The following is a 21963-nucleotide window of genomic DNA, read 5'->3' on the forward strand; positions in this document are numbered from 1 at the left end:
ATCTTCAGGAATTTATGTGTTGCCATTATGATATTTAATCACCTGCTAGTTTTTGTCCGGTCCAGTTCATATTGGAAAGCTTTCCCAAAACTCTCTACTTCAGTTAATCTAACTAATAATACATCTGGTTACAAATTTTCACAAGTTTGTTGAGTATATTTCAACTCTAGGCTCTTTTCCTGGGCCTATACTTTTTCCTAAGCATATGCTTAGACCCTAAATAGGTAATCATTATGGTGACCAGATAGAATCATAACCTAGAAGGTCACCGCTTAACAACTGCTCATCCATAATGGGACAGCTGAACTATTAGTAAGATCATCTCAGTTTTGTTTTTACTTACCGAAATGAATTTCAATTACAGATTCTACTGTTCTTTTTAAATTTCCTTTGAGTAAAGGATATTGATGCACAAATTAAGGTAACACTGAAGTTTAAAATCACTTTGCCTTCCTTGTATTAATATAGGAATTTATTTAATGATTCATTTCAGCTGGCCTGAGGATGTTTAAACAGAGCCACCTAGGAGATAGATTTAAAGATAATTTAAATCCATCCTTTTTCTGACTTGCCTCTCTGCCTTTTCAACTGTATAACAAAGATAATTTTCACTAACTCTTTTTCATCCCTCACAAACTCATTAGGGAAATAACATGTAAAAAATAAGTTGCCAATTTTTAGAGAACATTTTATAATTGTGTGAAGCTTATCATAATAACATCCAACGACAATTCAAACATATTCCATTTCATTCCATCATTTATAATTTTAGCATTTAGAAATTGTGTGTGTGCACATGTGTGTATGTATATATATAAATTTATTTAATTATATGAAAATATATAAATATAAATTATATAAAAATAAAATATTTGTATCTATCTATATGTACATAAGAACTAAATCATATGCAACCAAATAATGCCCATTTTATTTTGACATATATTCTTCCTCTTTTAATCTGGATCTGGGGGAAAATGGTATATTCACTATTTTTTTTTTTAATTTTTTTTTTAAAGGTTTTATTTATTTATTTGTAAGAGAGAGAGTGAGAGCGAGCACAGGCAGACAGAGTGGAAGGCAGAGTCAGAGGGAGAAGCAGGCTCCCTGCGGAGCAAGGAGCCCGATGTGGGACTTGATCCCAGGACGCTGGGATCATGACCTGAGCCGAAGGCAGCTGCTTAACCAACTGAGCCAACCAGGCGTCCCATATTCACTATTAAATACAACATTTGTTCCTTAATATTCTGGTGGTAATTGTCTTTAGAGAAGTCAGCCTACAAAGTCCAGAGACTAGAAGTTAGGAAACCTATATTCATCTGGGGATTCAACCTTGGGCAACTTAATTACCTTTCTCTCTCTGTTTCTTCATCTGCAAAATCACAAAGTTAGAATAAATGTCCCTTATAACTAAAGAATTGAAATTCGTATATTTAAATTCTGTGGACTTTAATTTTCTCTTTGTGAAAACTTATTTTGGCAGTCACAAGAATCTTTGAAATCAACCATCAGGGCTTCAGTACTTTCTCGGGTGTCTGGGTACTAAATCGAACTTCTAATACCCATACTCCATGAAACCCTAATTCAAATCAAGAAATGTGCTGTGGGTGGTGTAGGTGAGCTCCAGCAGCACACAGGAAGCCTTACCGGAAGGTATCAACTGAAAGGAAACACACATGGAAATATCCTGTCACCCATACTGAAACCTTTTGCAGCCAACCGAGGCCTTTTATGGGATCTCCCAAGCATGGCCACCCACAGCTGCCATCGCGTCAGCTAGCTTCTCTTCTCTCTTTTAAATAATGACTAAATATAGGCTTTTATGATGCGTGTTTTGCTGAGGATGTATCTTCCGTATACTTTCAAATAACTGGCTTTTCTGGCAGGGCTTTAATGCATTTTTTAACATAGGGCTTTCTACACTACTTGAAATTCCTTGGACTTCAGGGGAATTGAGAGAAAAGAAAGACTCCACAATCTCTAATAAGGAAACAGTGTTGAGCCTAACAATGTTATTTCACATTTTTAAATAAGGGAAAAAAAAAAACAAACCCTACTCTGCCTTGCACGTAACTTATTAAATTACTTTTTAAAAGTAGCAGAAAGGTTTATTCTATTAAAATAATCTTATCTTTTACCAAAATAATTATTAAATATAGGCTCTTTAATTTATATTGTTTTCATGGAATAAACTATACATTTTACATATATTAATTAATTAATTTACATACATATTACACTCATTTGCTGGACTATAATTCCATTGCAGATTAACTATGACCGAATTTTATCCACATTCCATTCTTTAAGTTATTTTTCTATTCAAGATTTTATTCCTAATGCAGAGATATGTACATTCATGCAAACAAAATTACAGTTTTACCCATTTTACATGCAAACATGGAGGTTTTTTTAAAAAACCAAAGGATGCAGCTGCCCATGTCACGTCATCCTACCAACAAACTATATTCAAAAAACGAAAGGCTTCTTCCTCTAACCATTGCAGTATAATAATTATTTTAAATAGTCAATCATGTCAGAAGTAACACCTAATGATAAGAAGTGAGAATTTTTCTTAGTAGTAATTTATTTTTTATATTTATTCAAATATATTTATGAAGACTTAATCAGCATTATTTGAACAGATATTTATGGAGCCATGCAATCTTATTTGGTGGGGAGGAAAAAGATATAAATAAGATCTGATTCTGGACACAGAGATCTTTCTAATATATTAGATGAGATAAGAAGGGGGTATAAATAGCTTTAGCACAAGACTCAATCTGGTAAGGCACTTAAGTTTAAAAATGTGTGTGAGCACGCGCATGTGATTATGAACATTTCAGCAAGTAGAAATGGAAGATTTCAGCTGAGGTTGAAATTTGGGCTGCCCTTTGAAGGAAGAACATTTCAACAGGTGGGAAGAGTGGGGAAGCCTCTTGGCCATGTGAAGGCAGCCACAACACCAAGGTGTTTGTAAGTACATGCAGTCAACAGTGACCAGTTCTGATTTAGCTTTAGCAGAGCTAAGGCGACTTTTAAGAGGCGCATTACAAAAACGAGGTACAACTTAATTTGAAGAAGGCCTTGAAAACCAAGTTAACATCGCAGGGTTTGTTTCATGGGCCCTGCTGACAGGGGGATAAAGATAAAAAAGAAGGGGTGCCTGGGTGGTTCAGTCGTTAAGCCTCTACCTTTGGCTCAGGTCATGATCTCAGGGTCCTGGGATCAAGCCCCACATCGGGCTCTCTGCTTGGCAGGGAGCCTGCTTCTCCCTCTCCCACTCCCCCTGCTTGTGTTCCCTCTCTTGCTGTGTCTCTCTCTGTCAAATAAATAAATCAAATCTTAAAAAAAAAATATATATATATATATATATATATATATAAAAGAAAAGGAGTGATGATGAACTTGGCAAGAAAGGATGAGCAGAAACAGAGGCATCATTTAGGAGGGGACACAAAACGTAGGCAATGTAAAACAAGAGTCTGAACAAAATAATGAAAAGAGAAATGGCACTAAAGTATCAGGTACAAGAGAAATTCCAACAGAATCCTAACTGCTGATGACCAATAGATACCTGTGAACTGGGGAGATTATGGGTCTGCTGAAGAGAGGGGAGTTTGGATTACGGACAGGGAGACAGAACTATTAACAAAAGACATGGGGATGGTTACAAAAGAAGACAGATTAGGGGAAATCAACTCTAGATACACACTCTCTAGGAGACATCCAAATGGCAACTTGAAAAGTAAGGCAACTCTATCAGTGTGATTATGATACAGGGTAAGAGGGGAAGCCTGAGTGTTTTTTGTTTTTTTGAAACACTGAAAGAGTAATTTAAAGTGTTAAATGAAATGAAGTGGTCAGATCCTGAATCAGCTAAGAAGGCCGTCAAAAAGAATCATCTTCACTATTTCAGGGTTCAGTCATCAACTTCGTGCTTCCTTCCTCCCTGTCTTGTAAGCTCATGTGTAAGCTCACGTGCTCTCTTTTCAGGCCGGATCCTCTCCCAGGATTTAGGTCCTGCTGATCGCCTAAATCTTAAAAGTCTGGAGCTGCAGAGTTAGGACAAAGAAAAAGAGGTGGATGTCATGTTCACAAGGGCAAAAATAAAAATTTTGGAAGTGGATGGTATCACTAAAAGCAGAGGGAACAGGGAGGAGAGGGAAGTGGCCTTAGGGGAAACACCTAGATTTTGGTTTACAGAAGAAGCAGGGAAAATTAGAGGAGGCAGGATAGGAAACGTTGAAGGAAAATCTGGGGAGAAAGTGTCAGGAAAGCTGATTTGCCTGGAGAGCGGAAAGGAAAAGTGGTCAAGAAATCTGAAATGTTGCTGGCAGATTAACACACAGAGTTCTGAGGAAAAGAACCCAAGAAGAGATGTTATCATAAGAAGGTTAAATTAGTCAAGATTTTCAGAGTTACTAAAGGGAAACGTGGAGACTATATGGATTAAGGGTGAGTAGGATAATATGAGACTAAGTGGGGAGAAGATGGGTGACAGGATAGGCCAAAGCTGGCTAAAGAAAGATTAAAAAAAAAAAAAAAAAAAAGGCAATGGAGAGAAAAGGTCAGAATTTGTGTTAGACTGGTAATTGTGCATAACACTTAACTGGAGCAGTATGGATGGATGGAACATGTTTATTGGCTACTGAAAACCTTTCCAACAAGCTGGTGAAATAAGGTCTCGAATTTTGAAACAAATCTCCTATAGACTGAACTGGCTACCACCCCCCCCCCCACTTCATTCATATTTTTGAAGCCCTAAGACTATTGTGATGATGTCTGAAGATGGAACTATGGGAGCTAATTAAACAATCAGGTCTAAATTAAGTCTTAAGGGTCATAAGGGTAGTGCTCTCATGGTGGGATAAGTGCCCTTACAAGAAGAGACACCAGAGAACCCGAATCTCTCTTCCCCACCATGGGGAGAAGGTAACCATTTGCAAGTCAGGAAGAGAGCTCTCACCAGAAAGTGATCATGCTGGCGCTCTGATCTCAGAATCTCAAATTTCAAAATAAATTTGCCGTTTAAGCCACTGAGTCTATGGTATACCGTTATGGCAGCCTGAGTTAATTAAAACACAGTCAGCGATTTTTACCCCTAATTCTGGGTATTTGTGTATAATATTTAAATATAGTTAATATCAGATTTAAGAATATGAAACTTTATAAAACAAAACAGAATCTTATTCTTTATAAGGTTTGAATAGAAATTTAGTAATGAAAAAGCAGAAAAAAATGAAATAAGAAGGAGCAAAGAAACCGAGTCATTTGGAAAATTTTTAAACATCTTGCAAATGTCCTCAAATAAATAGCTATGAATAGTAGCAACGGAAGTTGAACTTTCCCTGTGTCTCTAGTGCCTTCCCAAGCCATCTCATTTAATCCTCATGAGAACCCTTTAAGGTAGGTAACACACTATTGGTACTCACTTTTAATAAGGAAGAAAAGACCAAGGGAACTAAAATAAAACTTGCCCAATATTACCCACATGCCGTTAAAAAGCTATATGTATATAAAAGCAGTATTTGGATACTGCTTCTACAGGATCCATATGCTTTGAAGACTTATGTCAATTAAAAAAAATCATTTTCCTTCATTTTCTTACTTTCATATAAATTAAACTTAAAAAAATATTCCATGCTAGCATCCATTTACTACCTCTCTCTCTCTCTCTCAAAATGGAGACAGTAAAGCAGCAGCAGTAGAGACTAATATATACGTGAAATGTCTAGGACAAGGTTTAGATTTTGGATTTTCAAGGTTATGTTCGTTGAGCATTACTTACAGTAGTCAACATAGGGAAACAGCCTAAATGTCCTTCAAGAGACAAATGGGTATGTATAATATGTATCTGCCACCATCCCTCTTCCTTCCCTCCACACAATGGAATATTACTCATTCTTAAAAAAGAAGAAAATCGTATCACTCGCAATGACACGGCTGGAGCTGGAGGGTATTACGCAAGACACAGAAAGACAAATACTGTATGACCTCACTTATATGTGGAATCAAAAGCTGTCAAACTTATAGATGCAGAGAGTAGGATGGTGTTGGCAGGGGTTGCAGGAGAAGGGAAATGGGGAGATGTTGGTGAAAGGATACAAAGTTTCAGTCATGGGAGATGAAAAGTTCTGGAGATCTAAGTTACTGCATGGTGATGGGAATTAACAATAGTGTAGATACACTTGAAATTTGCTAAGAAGATAGGTCTTAAATCTCACCCCACCTACAACCACACAAGGGGTGATGGATATGTAGATTAGCATGGGGTGATCATTTTACGGTGTATACATTTATCAAAATATCAAGTTGTACATCTTTAACATATACAATTTGGATATGTCAGTAACTCAATAGAGCTGTTAGGAATTGTTTTCTGAAATGTACATCATTTAGTTAAACTCTCCCCCCCTTTTTTTTATCCTACACAAAACTTCAGCAAAGATCTAGTTTCTTGATCATTCTAAGTGACAATGAAGAATTTCTAACCCTCAAAATGTCTCTCTTCTCTTAACTACAAGTTTTTAAAAAGCTGTCTATCCAAAATTCACTATAACTTTCAAACATGGATTTTAAAAAAAGAAAAGAGAAATACAATAATCTTCTAAGTGTAAGTCTACCGTTTAGGTGCACTGTCATTTCAGAGAGCAAAGAACAAGCTCCTATTCAACCTAGCCCAGGCAGTTTTACACTTGGCTATTTTTACTGAGAGTTCATTCAATCCCCCACATCTCTTGACAAGAGCAGTGACTGAGCTAGGTGGCCTGTGCCTTATTTAGATCAGCACATCGTGTGGCTACAGGACGGTGGCACATTTCCTTGGGGCCCAGAGGAGTGGAGGCAAGTAAAATTTTACAAGGTGGACTTTTATACTTTTTCCGAGAGTTGAGTAGCAATAGGGAGTGACTTGATCCTGCTGGAGACACTGTCCAGTGTCCTGTTAGCAGGAGAGCTGAGTGTGTCCAGGGCAGAACGAGCCAACTCTGTCAGCAGCCGGCAGGCATTTATGTGGTGTATCGAGATCATCCCTATGACTGTCACTGAGGAAGCAGCACTTCACTTCTTAAAATATCTTGTACAAAACTAAAAGGAAATTGCACCAAGTATGGCATCTGGGAGTGAGGTACACAGCTGCTAAAGACAGGAAATTTAAATTAAAGCTGCTTTCCCCCATCCCCCCGATTAGATTCCTTTTTATATTTTTTTTCAGGTCTCATGATAATAGAAGATGAATGTAGAGTGTCAGAGGGACTGTGCAATTTCTCTATTTTCTAAGCAGTCTAATCCAATGCACCTCAAATTTTCCATTGGGGCTTGGTCCAATGATGTAAGAAGAAGGAACAGGTTGGTGGTTTGAAGAAAAAAGAAGAGGCGGCAGAACACCTCCAATTGCTTACAATTTACTGTTGGCTAAGCAGTAAACATAACTTCCAGACTTGCCAGCCTCCTTACGCTGGCCATTTTTATCTCCCTTTCTCCATAAGCCGCTCAAAGCCATACCCCAAAGTACTCTGACATAAAACCATTGGAGGGTGTGGTCTCTGCTTGTACTGGGCAATGAATAGGGAAGCTATTTATTTCTAGGGCATCTCTGTTCAGTGACTCATGTTTGGACTGGAAAATTGGCCACAGCTTTCTAGCAGCTCTTTCCTGCCAGCTATCCTGGCATTCTACCCTGCGCTTCCACTGCCCCTCCCCCTTTCTCCTTGCCCAGTCTGCTTTTATATTCCTAAAGCCCCCACTTAATAATAGTCATTGTTCCACGTTAACCTTGAGGATCTGGGAGGAAGGACAGTGAAGGGCGTAGCTGTATGCTATAATGAGCATTTGGCGCTATAGCAGGTGGAAAAGGCTTTGGGGATCTGGGCAGATTAGGAGGAGAGGGGGCTCTAGCAGATGTTGAAGCAGGATGATGTATTGCTGCTCACTCTGGGATTCAGACAATACCAGTGCAAAAGTGGAACAGGGAAAAGGGGGAAAAAATTGATCCCTTTTGATACAAACTGGGCTAGAAACCAGACACACTTGAAAGTGAGCTTTTAAGGAAGACAAATTTGTTTCCAGGCACTGAGGTTTTCCTGTGTCCGTTTTTTTTTTTTTTCCTAATGGCAGATCAATTGCCAAATTGTTCTTTTAATTTGAATGTTAACTATAACCAAGGCTTGACTTATTTCCCCTCAGCTACACTCTTACTAATCTGACTTCTTTGTAGCAAAAGAAAAATAGAAATAGTTGCATCAAGAATTTCATTTTAGCCTGCCTTCCGAACTGAGAACCCCAAAAAAAGGTAAAGGTGAATGATGTTTAATTAATGATTGGTTTTACCATTTCACGAAATATATATTTAATGTTACTTGTTTGCTTTGTACGAGGCAATTAGATAATTTTAAAAGCTGATGCAAATAAATGTTCTTTTCACTTTACAAAGAATAAGAATGAAAATTAATCTTAATAGATCTATGCTAACTATTCCCAGTTCTAATTTCTAATATTTATTTCAGTGTGTTTTATGAAATTCTACAAATAGAAATAAATTACCTCCTGTACTATCTGGTTTGCTTAATTATTCACACATATTTGCACATACACATACACCCACACACATATGTATATACACATACATGTACATAAGCATATAACATATTCTGAATGTGGATGGACAGATGGTACCCAAGAGCTAATCAAATGTAACAACAACAACAACAACAAAATCACAGTCCTCAGATATTGATAGCACTGTTGAAGATAGTTATAATCAAATATATTTGGGGGAATATTATATACAGAGAATTGAATTGTTAAAAATTATTTCTAGAAGTTTTATTTAGCCTCTTCCCTTTCTCCAGAACTCATTACATGTATTCTAGTATATCCATTTGGGTAAAAAGGGGACTAAAGCCTATCCATATTTCACTCTAGTCAAGGATAACAATTAGGAGCTAGAAATAATAAGCTCTAGCTTGTGTCTACTTTGGCTGCATTGTCTATGACTTGATTGGTTTAGGGACCATCTAGATGACTGGAAAACAATCACACAATAAGCAAAGAAAAGTTCTGAGAAGACATTATGAGAATGCTGCCAAGGTTCTCCAGAGAAACCAAGCCAATAGATCAAGTATTTATCTATTATTGGAATTGGCTCACTGATTCTGGAAACCAGGAATTCCCTTGATCTGCCTGATGAAAGTTAAGGAACCAAGACAGCCAGTGGTGTAATTGAGTCTGAGTCGGAACGATGGAAAACCAGGCGATCCAAAGAGAACCCCTGAGAAAGAATAGCAAGAAAGTGAGTAGTCCAAGAGACTAATGAAGAAGTGGCAAGCCTCCTCTGACTCAGCCTTAGAAGTCACGTGTATCCCTTCTGCCACATTTGATTGATTTCAAGAGTCACTAAGGCCAGCCTAGACTCAAGAGGTAGGGAAAAAGACTCAACTTGTTGGGGAGTGGTAAGGTTACACTGCAGAAGAGCATGTACAATAGGAGACTACAGTTGTGGTCATCTTTGGAAAATGCAATGTGCAATGAGTTTTTCTTACAAAATATTACAGTCAGTTCTTCCATTTTTGTAAGGAAAACTACTCTTCACAATTTCTGAAAATAAAAATACATGCATATAAATATATAAAAATATTATTAAAAATCTATAGATTTCTAATACACGTTGGTTGGTTGTGGTTATTAAAGCATATTTTCTAGAAATCTGATAAATCAGTTTGAATCCATTTTTCTACTCATTAGATGTGAACACTGGGGAATTTTATATAAAATCTCCGGAGCCTCAATTTTTTCTCATTTGCAAATGACAATATGAAAATAAGTCCATCTACAAAATAAAAATAATATGAAAATTATGAAAATACTACATGCTTAATACAATTACTAGGCTTAAGTGATATAATATTACAGTGAAACCAAACAACTTTCAGGATCTCAAAAAATGTTTGTTGTCTCTTTGGGTGTAGGCATTGTCTGTGACTATAGAAATAGGAATCCAGACATTTCTAAATTAATTTCAGCAAAAATATCATATGATACAATTTATGACAAATGTACTAGAGTAATAAAATGCTTTATTTTTTACTTAATAATATTAAAATTTTGATGTGAATTTTTCCTGACATTTACTAAAGACTCCAACACTAAGTAAAATGAATCTCTAAATCATGTGGTTCTTTATATACAGACTACATTATTGTCACCTCCAGAGCTATTAAATCAACATTCACCCACTCAATGACTGTTAAGGTCTTTTAAGGTCTTTTAAGCCAGTCCCCGGCAATACACTGGTGATAAAGATAGAGTTTTGTTTTTTGGGGTTTTTTTGTTTGTTTGTTTTTAAAACAGAGCTTACAATTTATGGTAAGGAGAAAGTTTTCTGTTAATTCAGCTATATGAGAAATATTAGGAGAGATTAAAATGACAGAGCCAAATGGACACAAGAAAAATTCATTCATCCATTCATTCATTCAACAATATTCCACAGAGTGACCATTGTAATGCAGATTCTGTGGTAAACAGTAAACAAAGAAAAATGATCAAGACACAGTCCCTGCCTTAGAGGAACTCTCCTTCCCAAAGGGAAACTGAAGCATTAAAAGATAATTCTAGGGGCACCTGGGTAGCTCAGTGGGTTAAGCCTCTGGTTTTGGCTCAGGTCATGATCTCAGGGTCCTGGGATTGAGCCCCGCATCGGGATCTCTGCTCAGCAGGGAGCCTGCTTCCCCTTCCCTCTCTGCCTGCCTACTTGTGATCTCTGTCTGCCAAATAAATAAATAAAATCTTAAAAAAAAAAAAAAAGACAATTCTAAAACAAAATGTGGGAGTAGGAATAAACACATATGTGTTTGGGTGGAGAAGGCTTCCTGAAGGAAGTGATACAGAAGCTTGTCTCAAGGTGAGTTATGAATGATGAAATCAAGTGGGAGAGGGGTGTGGGGCAGCGAGGGAATTTCACCAGATTTCCCTGGAAACTTTATTTTGAACTTACACTACTTGTCTAGATAAACACAAGAGAATATGCAGTAGTGTTTTGCCCAGTTTATCCTTGGAGGAGGAGTCTGTGGTCCAGATACTAGGCATGCTATTAGAAGACAAACTTCTGCTGGGAAGCCCTTCAAGAAATTGCCTCACCTGGACAGAGCAGCCTCGTCCATGGCCACACCTTGTCTCAGAGGCCAACTTTCCATGATATCTGGGTACAAGGACTTGGCCATTTTGGAGTCAATATGGGGCAACCATGAAGTGCCAATTTAGTTCTGGAGCTCCCAGTGGAAGATGACATGGGGCCTGTTACACAGTTCAAGTTCTCCCTCTGCTCCCTTTTTTTCCTTTCACAGGTATTGATCCTTAGGGCCCTTCTCAATAAACACCCTAAACCTCTATCTCAGAGCCCATTTTCTGAAAAGCAGAAAGCATTTTAAAGAATTTGATTATGAATTTATGTTTGTATATTTGATCCCCCTAATAGGAGCATTTCTCCCACTTTATGTTTTTAACAGACTGCTCAAATATTAGTCACATCAGCCTCCATTGTAAAAATAATTACTCAAATTTGGTTGAAAAATATTACTTAGAAAGCACAGCATAAAGCTGGGTTTTACTCATGAATCTCTCATCCATTTATCATTTGATCATATTTTTGGATAACTGCTTGCCAAAGCTAAAAATTTTAATCAGAGCCATTTCTGAGTAGGAAAAGCAGAAAGGATGCCTTTGAAAGCAATAATTCCTTTTTTGTTTCTTTTTACTTTTATACAATTTAAAAATAGTCAACTGGATTTTTAAATTTTAAACGGATAAATAAAAATGCATTTGATCCTCGCCAAGTTGACTCATATTTTATAGATGAAATTAGATTAATTAAGATACTACAAATTCCATGAAGTTATTTATTTTACTCTTCTGTTGAATAGCAAATATTAGCTTTGGTTACACAATGATCATGAGAAATAATTATCTTGAGAGGTTTCACAATATTATTATGGTAATTTGTTACATTGCATTTACATAATATTTTTAAATATTTTGTAGTCTTAGAGCCCAATCTTGCCATGCATACTCACAAACAGGGTTTGTTTCTTGATGCATGTATGTAGTGATTCTTCCCATATACTGTGGTAAAAATGTAATGAAAAAAAAAAAAAAAACCCACAGCTTTTTAGCCTTGCCATCTTTGCTTCAGTTGACACTGGTGTGGTCCCCAATTTTCTCCTTCCTTTGCCCCATTCTGTTCTATAAAACCCCAAGACCTTGTGCACGGTAACAATAACAATGATGCCAATATTAAATTAACAGTGAGTATTTGTTGAACTTATGCTATACACTTGTCATTGTTCTAATTCCTCCACCTGTAAGAATTTACTTAATTCTCGTAACAAAACTTTGGATGGAGGAGCTACTATTTTCCCTATTTTAAAGATAACAGATGACGCTTACATAGACTGGGACAGAACCACTGAAAGAATATTGTACAATGATTACTTTCACTTTGGAAGTTAAATATAATCTCTACCTGCTAATCAGATGAGAGGATCTCTTGTGTGTTCGTTAGGAGCCGTAAGAAAAAGAACCGAAGTGTTCATGTAAGTGTATCAAACTCTTCTGATTACGATAAGGTCAGAAATGCAGAGAGATTGGTGTTTTTTTTTTATATCTATTAAATATAAAGAAAAGCTATAGTTGTGCATGTTCCAGCGAGTGTGTTGGAGGGGAGGTTACTGAAAAATGGAGAATTTACCAAATTGTCCAGTGTCTGTCCATGCATGCTAGAAATGTGTTATTTTCTCTTCTGATTTCCATAATTTCCAGCTTTCTATAGTGAGAATGCCTTACTTATATATTTGAAATACTAATATGAAGGAGTTTTAAATGTTAATATTCTATTTTCATAAATACTTGTCTGCTCCTAAAACAAAAAAATATGTCCCCCTGTCCCCTTACTTCCGAAGAGTAACTCACTTCTTTCACCATATGATTGTAGGGCTGCCTGAGTCCTACACACAAGTGATGAGAACTGACTAAATAAAGACTCTGGAATCATCTTTATCAAATTCTGAATGTGACAGGGAGTATCAGGGCACTATGCATCTATGTACTTTCAAAGTCATTAATGTTTTAATTGGGAAGTTAATGTGATAATATTACTAATTTATGTATTAGGGCCTTGTTATAATGCCATCTTCTCATTCTTTGTGTTAATTATCTTCTGAAGCAAAACCCACTATGTGCGAGGCACAGGGACTAGATTACTGTGCAAGAGCAAAACGGTCCTAACCTGGCTGAGGTATAGACAGAGGCGCACGACCCAACTTTGTTTCAGAACAGCATTCAGATCTTTCATTTTACTTGGCTTTTTATTACTACTTTTTGTTTAAGGATGGTAAAATTTCATGCTATATTAAGTTCCCTATCTTAACTGATGTCTGGGAAGATCTTGGTTAAAATCTAATAAGAATTAAAGTAATCAGCTGATTTAAATTTTGCTTAGCACACTCCAGCTGACTTCCCAAGCAAATCCAAGTGCACAAAGGTTTTTAGATACAGGTGGAGTTGGCAATTCTTCTCATTTCATAGAAAATACGAACTGCTAATTATTCGCATTCTGACAACGAGTAAAACCGCTTGCTCTGCTCAGTGTATACACTTCTGAACTTGATGAAAAAAACTTTACAGTAACTTGAAACTTTGGATTTTTTGTTTTCTTGAAGAAAATGCTTCTAGTCTGTTACCATTTTTAACTGTTAAACTTTTAACGAATTTCATCTACGTATACCAGTGGGCATAAAAATCTACTCTGAAATATTTACTGTCATTCTGAATCTATTCAGAAGTCACCCTAAACATGTGTACATTTCTTATACCTAAGGGCACATTATTGGTAAGACGATCTCATATATGTCAATACCTTGAGGATAGGGACTTATTCAGGCTCGCCTCTAGCAAGTGCTAACTGCCTGGGAACATATAATAAATATTTGATGACAGCAAGTGGTTAGAATAAGAGGAAAAACCAGATCCTTAACCAAAGAAATTATATTATTATGTTCTCATTTGTATACTATTATAACTATTAAAAATATTTTACAACAAATGCTGGAACACTGAAAAGAAATAAAATAAAAAAATTTTTAGTTAGGAATTAATTTATATTATCAATACAAATACTTATTTTCCCTGAGACTACCACATACATGTTACTTAGAACATAGAAATCACAAAAATTTGCAATATATGTGTGTGTATAGAGAGAGAGAATAAACAAATAAAATTTTCATTCTATCATACAGAAATAACTACCACTTGACATTATTTACTTTATAAATGTATAGTTTCACATATCTAATAGATTCACTTTTGAATCTCATTTTTAACTAAATATTATATCCATTAGAACGTTCAATGACATTACTTATACATGTCTTTAAGACATCTGAAAAAATACTTAAGAATTTATATCTCTGCAATTATTTAAGGTTATCTAAAGTTTGGGGCTTTTATTGATAGTAGCAATTTGCAATCATTTCTTGACAGTTTTCTCTGTCAGTTACCATGTCCCTTTTATAACAAATCCATGTTAGGTAAATTATCTTCAATTTCAGATGAAAGATTTCAGTTAAAAGATGCTCAACGTCTGTCTCAAACTCAGTGCTAGTTCATGGTGGAGGCAGGCTTTAAAGTCAGGTTTAATCTGACTTCCTAGATTGCCTGTTAACCACTCTCCTGTTTGGGACCCATTTAGATGTGCCATGTTGTTCAACATCTTTGTGGTATAGACTTTGTGCATTTTCTGGATGACAGCCTTAAGTATATTTCCAGAAAAAGAATTAGAGATTCTTTCTGAAGAATTCTTTTTGAAGCTCTTAATATGTTTGTCCTAGTAGGAGCACCTGGGTGGCTCAGTTGGTTGAGTGTCTGCCTTTGGCTCAGGTCAGGATCCCAGGTCTTACTGATCTCCAAACTTGTGCCCTATTTAGGTTGTTACCCATTACTGACATTTTTTTTTTAAAGGTTTTATTTATTTATTTGATAGATAGAGATCACAAGTAGGCAGAGAGAGAGAGAGAGGAGGAGGAGGAGGAAGCAGGTTCCCTGCTGAGCAGAGAGCCCAATGTAGGGCTCAATCCCAGGACCCTGGGATCATGACCGGAGCCGAAGGCAGAGGCTTTAACCCACTGAGCCACCCAGACACCCCTACTGACGTGTTTTAAACAAACTTTTGCATACACATTCTTCAGTGTCACAGTTCAGGGCATTTTACATTTGCCTCTCACAATCATCTCTAGAGATCCGTATTTTTCAGATGAGAAAGTCTCAGCACACAGAAAGAGTAAGTACTTTCCTCAGGTCATAGAAGCTAATAACTAGGGAAGTTCAAACTCTGGTGGGCTGGTTTGAACAATCATGCTTTTATGCTAAATATGTCTTACAAATGTTCTGCAAACTTCACGTTTTGCATTTTATTTGGTTTATTAAAAATTAGGTTTCAGGGGCACCTTGGTGGCTCAGTCAGTTGAGCGTCTGTCTTAATATGTGTAATATGTCCTGATATGTATATATCAAATACATTGTTATATACCTTCTTCTTTGGCATAGTCATTTTTTCCAAATATATCCCAGGGAAATCAAACAACTGAACAAAGGTGTTTGGTCAGGTACATTTGTACTGGTATTATTAAGAATAGCAAAACAACCAGAAGCAATTTAAATATTCAATAACTAAGAGTTAAACAAATATATTAAGACACATTCATACACAGATCTTATAGTGCTATCAGAAATGACGGGAAATCTATATTTGCTGAGAGAGAATATGGGTCATATCATACTGGTAAATACAAAGGTAAATCTTGGAAATACAATCTCACTATGTTTAAAAAATATGTGAATTACATTTTAACCTAAACCTATTAATATATTAGTAAAAATTCCTCTTGGCTGCTTATGTCTTTTTTTAAACATCTTCAAAGGAGAATGGATTACTCATAGAAAAACAGCTTTTTCAAAAAAAATCAAGGTCTAGTTCTTCCGATGCACATGGTTCACTGATTAAAATCAAGAAACATCCTTATTTCTATTGGGGGGGGGGGGAGCCTTTCTTTATCAAGAGTCCTGAGAGGGGCACCTGGGTGGCTCAGTGGGTTAAAGTGTCTGCCTTCAGCTCAAGTCATGATCTCAAGGTCGTGGGATCAAGATCCACATCGGGCTCTCTGCTCAGCAGGGAGCCTGCTTCCTCCTCTCTATCTGCCTGCCTCTCTATTTGTGATCTCTCTGTCAAATAAACAAATAAAATCTTAAGAAAAAATACAAAAACAACAACAACAAAAAGAGTCCTAAGAAATATGCATTTGTTCGGGCTGTGATAGTTTTTCTAAAAATATATATAATCAATATTAAGCAAACATGTTTTTTGTACCTCTTTATAGATCTCCTTATGCACTGTAGGTTTCAAACACAGGCAATCCATTTGTAGATTAAGACTGGCCACATCCTCTTACACATAGACATTTCTAAGAACCCTCTTAATACACCATTATTTTATAGTTATGTATTTGTCAGAAAGAGAGGGAGAGAGAGAGCTTAAGCAGGGGGAGCGGCAGGCAGAGGGAGAAGCGAGCTCCCCACTGAGCAGAGAGCTGATGCAGGACTCAATCTCATGACTCTGGGTTCATGATGGGACCCTGAGCCTAAGGCAGACACTTAACTGACTGAGCCACCAAGCGTCCCTTAATACACCATTATTAACTGGATACTTAGGCTGGGGTCCATAAAAAGCGCACAGTAAATATGTGTTCACTACTGAATGAAGAGCCAGCAGTAGCACAATGACCGGAGTTCAAATTTAATCCCATTGAAGGTTAAGTTCAGAAGCCTGTTCTTATTCTTAAAATGATTATAAAACATGCATGTATGTGCCCCAAAATGCAAACTGAGCGTAGAGACTTTTATTACTTAAGTCACTGCTGCATCCTTAGCTCTTAGATCAGTGCTTGGCACAGAGTAGATGCTTGATAAATATCATTTTAAAAAGTAAATTCATTATGTACTATGTAAAATAATTCATTTTTATGAAAGAACCCATTTGTCCTAATAACTGACAAGTGAGGGCAGTTTTATTATCACCATGTCACAGATTACAAACTAAAACTCAGAGATTAAGTAACTTGACCCAGGTTTCACAGCTGATAAATGCTGGATCTGGGACTTAAAGCCTCCTGCTCTTTCAAGTTCATGGATGCATACTCTACAGCTTCTCTGAACACAACCATTCTGGGAGCTCTCCAAGTAAAAAGAGACTTAGAGAACATGCCACCCTGATCTATGACTACTCAACCATCCTTTCGCTCATCTGTTGAACAAATATTTACTGATTCCCTAGCAGAAACCTGTTTAGACACTGGGATTGCAGTGGTTGGAAAAAAAAAAAGAGTCAGGTGAGGTCTCCCATCACATAGTTCTTACATTCTCCCCTGGAAGGCAAAAAGAACAACGTGCAACTGGCCAATAAATAAAATAATTTTAATATTAGAGACTCACACGTGTTCTGAAGAAAGTTTAAATAGGTCAATGAGGGATGGTGCTTCTTAGCAGGAGGCCCCTAGACACAAAGATTTAGGGAAGACTATTACAGGCACAGGATCGAATAGCAAGTTCAAAAGCCCTGAGTAAGAAGTAAATAAGGTTGGCACATTTGAGGATATAGAATGGCCAGTGTCCCTGGAATTAGGGAAACATTAGGGAAAATGAGAGCTAGGTGGGAAGTCCTGCTAACTCACTTTGTTTTTCTTTGAAATTATTTTGTTTTAATATTTTATTTATTTATTTATTTGACAGAGAGAGAGATCACAAGCAGGCAGAGAGGCAGGTGGAAAGAGAGGAGGAAGCAGGCTCCCTACTGAGCAGAGAGCCCGATGTGGGGCTCGATCCCAGGACCCTGAGATCATGACCTGAGCCGAAGGCAGAGGCTTAACCCACTGAGCCACGCAGGTGCCCCTTCTTTGAAATTCTTAAAGATACTATGGAATAGGTACTCAATTCAGGCACATTAAGCTTAATAATTAATATAATGTCCAATTAAACCACAACTACAAATTATTAATCCTTCTATCCAAAAATAAGAGTTACTTTAACTTTCAACAATACTTTTTTTTAAAAAATAAAGTGAAGAGACAAAATAGAGATAGCATAAACTAGCATTATGAATGCAGTGAAAGATGAATTTAAAATAAATTACTAGGGATCTTAGACTGGCTGCAGAAAAGGTTGCTTAATACTGGCATTGGCTTTCAAGAGAAACCATGGAATCTCCCCTCTGGAAATGGTTTAAAATAGGATTAGATATATTCACTCAGCACAGTCTTGCCTGAAAGCCTCTGCTGACCTCTCAAGGTCTTGCCAGTCCTGTGATTCTGTGATAAAATTAGACTCTTTCATTGGGTGAAAACAACCCAGGGTTCACCATGCCAGCTGCAACCTGGAATAATTGGAGGGGACTGATTTTGGAGTAGTATACCTCCTACAGCTGAGACAAGATGCAATTAACAGATCCCCAAACCTCTCTTATTTCATGCTGTACTGAGTACTCTGTTGGTTCTCAGCCAATAATGGCTGGTATCAGTGATATAAGCAAAGTCAAGTGGTCTGATCCATGATTAAAAAGTAGATGTCTTTATTAGCTGCTGACCTTGCTTTGAACAGCATGGCTTCAAGAATTGTGTACCTATTAGCTGATTCTTTGATCCTTGAAAAATAGGAACCAGATGAATCCAATAATGCATTTTTATTTGGCCTCTTTTCTGCCATTCTCAAGATGAAATAACTCAAGTTCTGATGCCACGAGCCTTAACCTCATTAAACAACTCAGCTCCACTGTTCAGACACTTAATCATCAGCGCTTACCCACTGTATTTTCTCATTTAACAATCCCTACTTTGAATATGACTTCAAGCAATTTTTTTTTCTTTGACATTCTCACTTAGAAGCAACTGGGGATAGTGACTAGAGCACAACTTTATAGGGAAGCCAACCTGGGTTTAATGCCAACTCTTTCCCACCCAAGATGTGTGAACCAACTACCCTCAATCTTAATTTCTTTATCTGTGTCTTAGGGGTAACATAAATCCTACCTCACAGACTTGATATTAGGATTAAATGAGATAATGTAAAGTAGCTTTCCCTCATCATCTGTATTGTTCTCTATCCTTAATCTCTGATGCTCATTTAACAGAGAAACTATAGATAGAGCATTTCGTGTACACACACACACACACACACATATATATATATACATATTGTTCTTCTTTCACTTCCCACCTTCACCCTCTATATACACATACACACACACACACACACACACACACACACACACACACACATTCATACACACACCCAGAGGTCAGTTCCATGAGGACAGAGACTCCTTTTGGTTTGTCAACAGTGCCTACAAAGAGGCTAAACAAAAATGTTTCTGGGAAAATATTCATGGAGAAAATGAAAGCATGAAACAACTTGTACAATGGTGTCTGATACGTGATCAGCATTGCATAAAAGATTATGGGACTTTTTCTCTCAGAAATAATGGAACGTTTACTATACCCATCGGTTCAATATGTGAAGCAGTCTTGGGCAAGGACAGAGTGAAGAAAGCCTGTACAACAAATAAGAGCTCACTTCTGGCTTTGACAACAGTAATATAACCTGGGACAAAGCATTCTATTGGTTTGGATTCCTCATATGCAAATTACTTCCGTATGTCAGCCCTTCCCAATGAACATCTACCCTACTTAACCCCGTCTCTCCCCCTACCAAAATCCCCCAAGCCTGGATCAACCAGGAGAACCTGAGCAGCGTGGTCTGAGTTCCAGAATCATACCTGTCTACCTTGCATGCCAAGATATCTACATGTTTGTGTTCCAGAAAAAGTGTTTCTTTAGTCTCTTTCATGGAATTTCCTTTGCTTTTTAACTTACTTTTTCATACTTATCCATCACATTCATCCTGTACAGTCAGGTCTCACAAACTAGGTAGGGCAAGGCTGAGAAGCAGAGCAGTTCATGGCATGAGGTTCAAATTCTGGAAGCAGGAATAGCTAACCTAGAGATTCGGACTCTAACACAGCTTCTCTCAATATAACATTTTAAATATTTATGCAAATTCAAGATTAAACTATATATGCTGCTTTGTGTTTCATTAAGTATTTATCTGATGAGCATTACAGGATGGGACGGATGATCATGGAAAAAGGGGAAAAAGGGATAAGAGGGCAGAATAAAGACAAGAAAAATGTATGAAAGAAAGAATAAAAATAAATGCAAACTCGAAAAGAAATGCCATCAACAGGTGGACTAATAACGAGAAAAAGTGCTTTAAGGGCAAAGTTTTTAATTAAATTTTTTTTTCAGAATTTAGAAATTAGATGGTGATTTGATTCGAGAGATGTTTTGAAAAGAGAAAAAATGAATAGTAGAAATGTCTAAAGATGCTGATTGAGAGGAACAACAAAGCCAGATGGCATAAATGGCATCTTTAGGGATTTTGTGGCAGAAGAAGCTATGCTAAAAAGTGCCCCTGGTGTCCTGAAAATGCTGCAGTCACACTCTGAGCATGCTCTGTGTCCTAGCTAGCCACGGTAACCCACTTACTGGGCTCATCCTTAAACTCTCTCACTCGCTCTCAGCCATTCAGGCCTTTGCTTTTTCAGCTGTCTTTAGTATTTCATCAAGATGATTTTGCTGCCCCTGTGGGTATCTTAGTCAGTAAAAGTTTCTTCTTTGTGAAACTGTTATGGCATATCCACACTCACCAATTTTAAGCATCTATTAAAAAGAATGGGACCATTTATATCTAAGGAACATAGATTAAGTTAAAAATTAAGCTGCAGAATAATTTATATACTGTGATTCAATACTAACAACACGTGTATCATTTATTTGTATAATTCTAGAGAAATGTAGGAAAATACACGTAACTGCTAGTTTTGGTTTTCTGAGAGGTAGGGTGGGAGACAGAATGGAAAACAGACACAGGGATAAAGGTTAACTTTTTTCTTCATACTTTGATGTTGTTCGTTATAATAATGTTGCATTGCTTTATTGTGAAATAGCAATGTAAAAATCTATTCAAAGACTTCCTTATTATGGAGGACTGTTAATTTATAAGGACTTATCTTTCACGTGAATTATTTGGAAGCTCATTCATAGTTAGCCAAGTAATTCTCATGTTTACTATTTACTCTGTGCCTAGCTGAAACACTGACAGACACCACTGTCTATCCAATAACCATCTACCTTCTTCTTTACTGTGTGAAACTGGATAACCAGAGCAGAGTCAAACGGGCCAACTTAAAAATAAAATAGAATAGTAAAAATAAATAGAAAAGAATGAAACAGAACAAAACCCAAACAAAATAGAAGGTTTTATTTCCGTACAATTAAGGGTGGTCATAAGAATTAAATCTAGCCAAGGTGACATAAGAAGTCATGGAGGACTTGGAGAACTCCTTGAAAGAAAATCAGGCAGTCTGTGCATACCGTCTGCCTTCCCTGCCTTTTCCTGCTGCCTGAACAAGGACGTGAGGACAGAAGCTCTAGCAGCCACCTTGAACCACAGGGTGACACTGACGACGGAAGCCTCACGGTGAGGATGGCAGAGCAGAAACAGAAAGAAAGAAAGAAAGAAAGAAAGAAAGAAAGAAAGAAAGAAAGAAAGAAAGAAAGAAAGAAAGAAAGAAAGAAAGGATTTCTGGTGATTCCATGGTTCCAATTATTACACTTGGCTGTCTACTTCTGAACTTCGGGGATGAATGTCATGTGGTCAATAACTATTTTTAGATTTTCTGTTGTATGCAGATGAATTCAGTAATGATTTATATAGACATATATAGACAAGCTATGTGTATGTGGAAAATAAAATTTCTTATGGGAAAAACAGAATTATAAAATTAAATTCCATGTTTTCTGCTTT

This window comes from Mustela nivalis (assembly GCF_964662115.1).
Source record: "Mustela nivalis genome assembly, chromosome: 3".
Lineage (NCBI taxonomy): Eukaryota > Metazoa > Chordata > Mammalia > Carnivora > Mustelidae > Mustela > Mustela nivalis.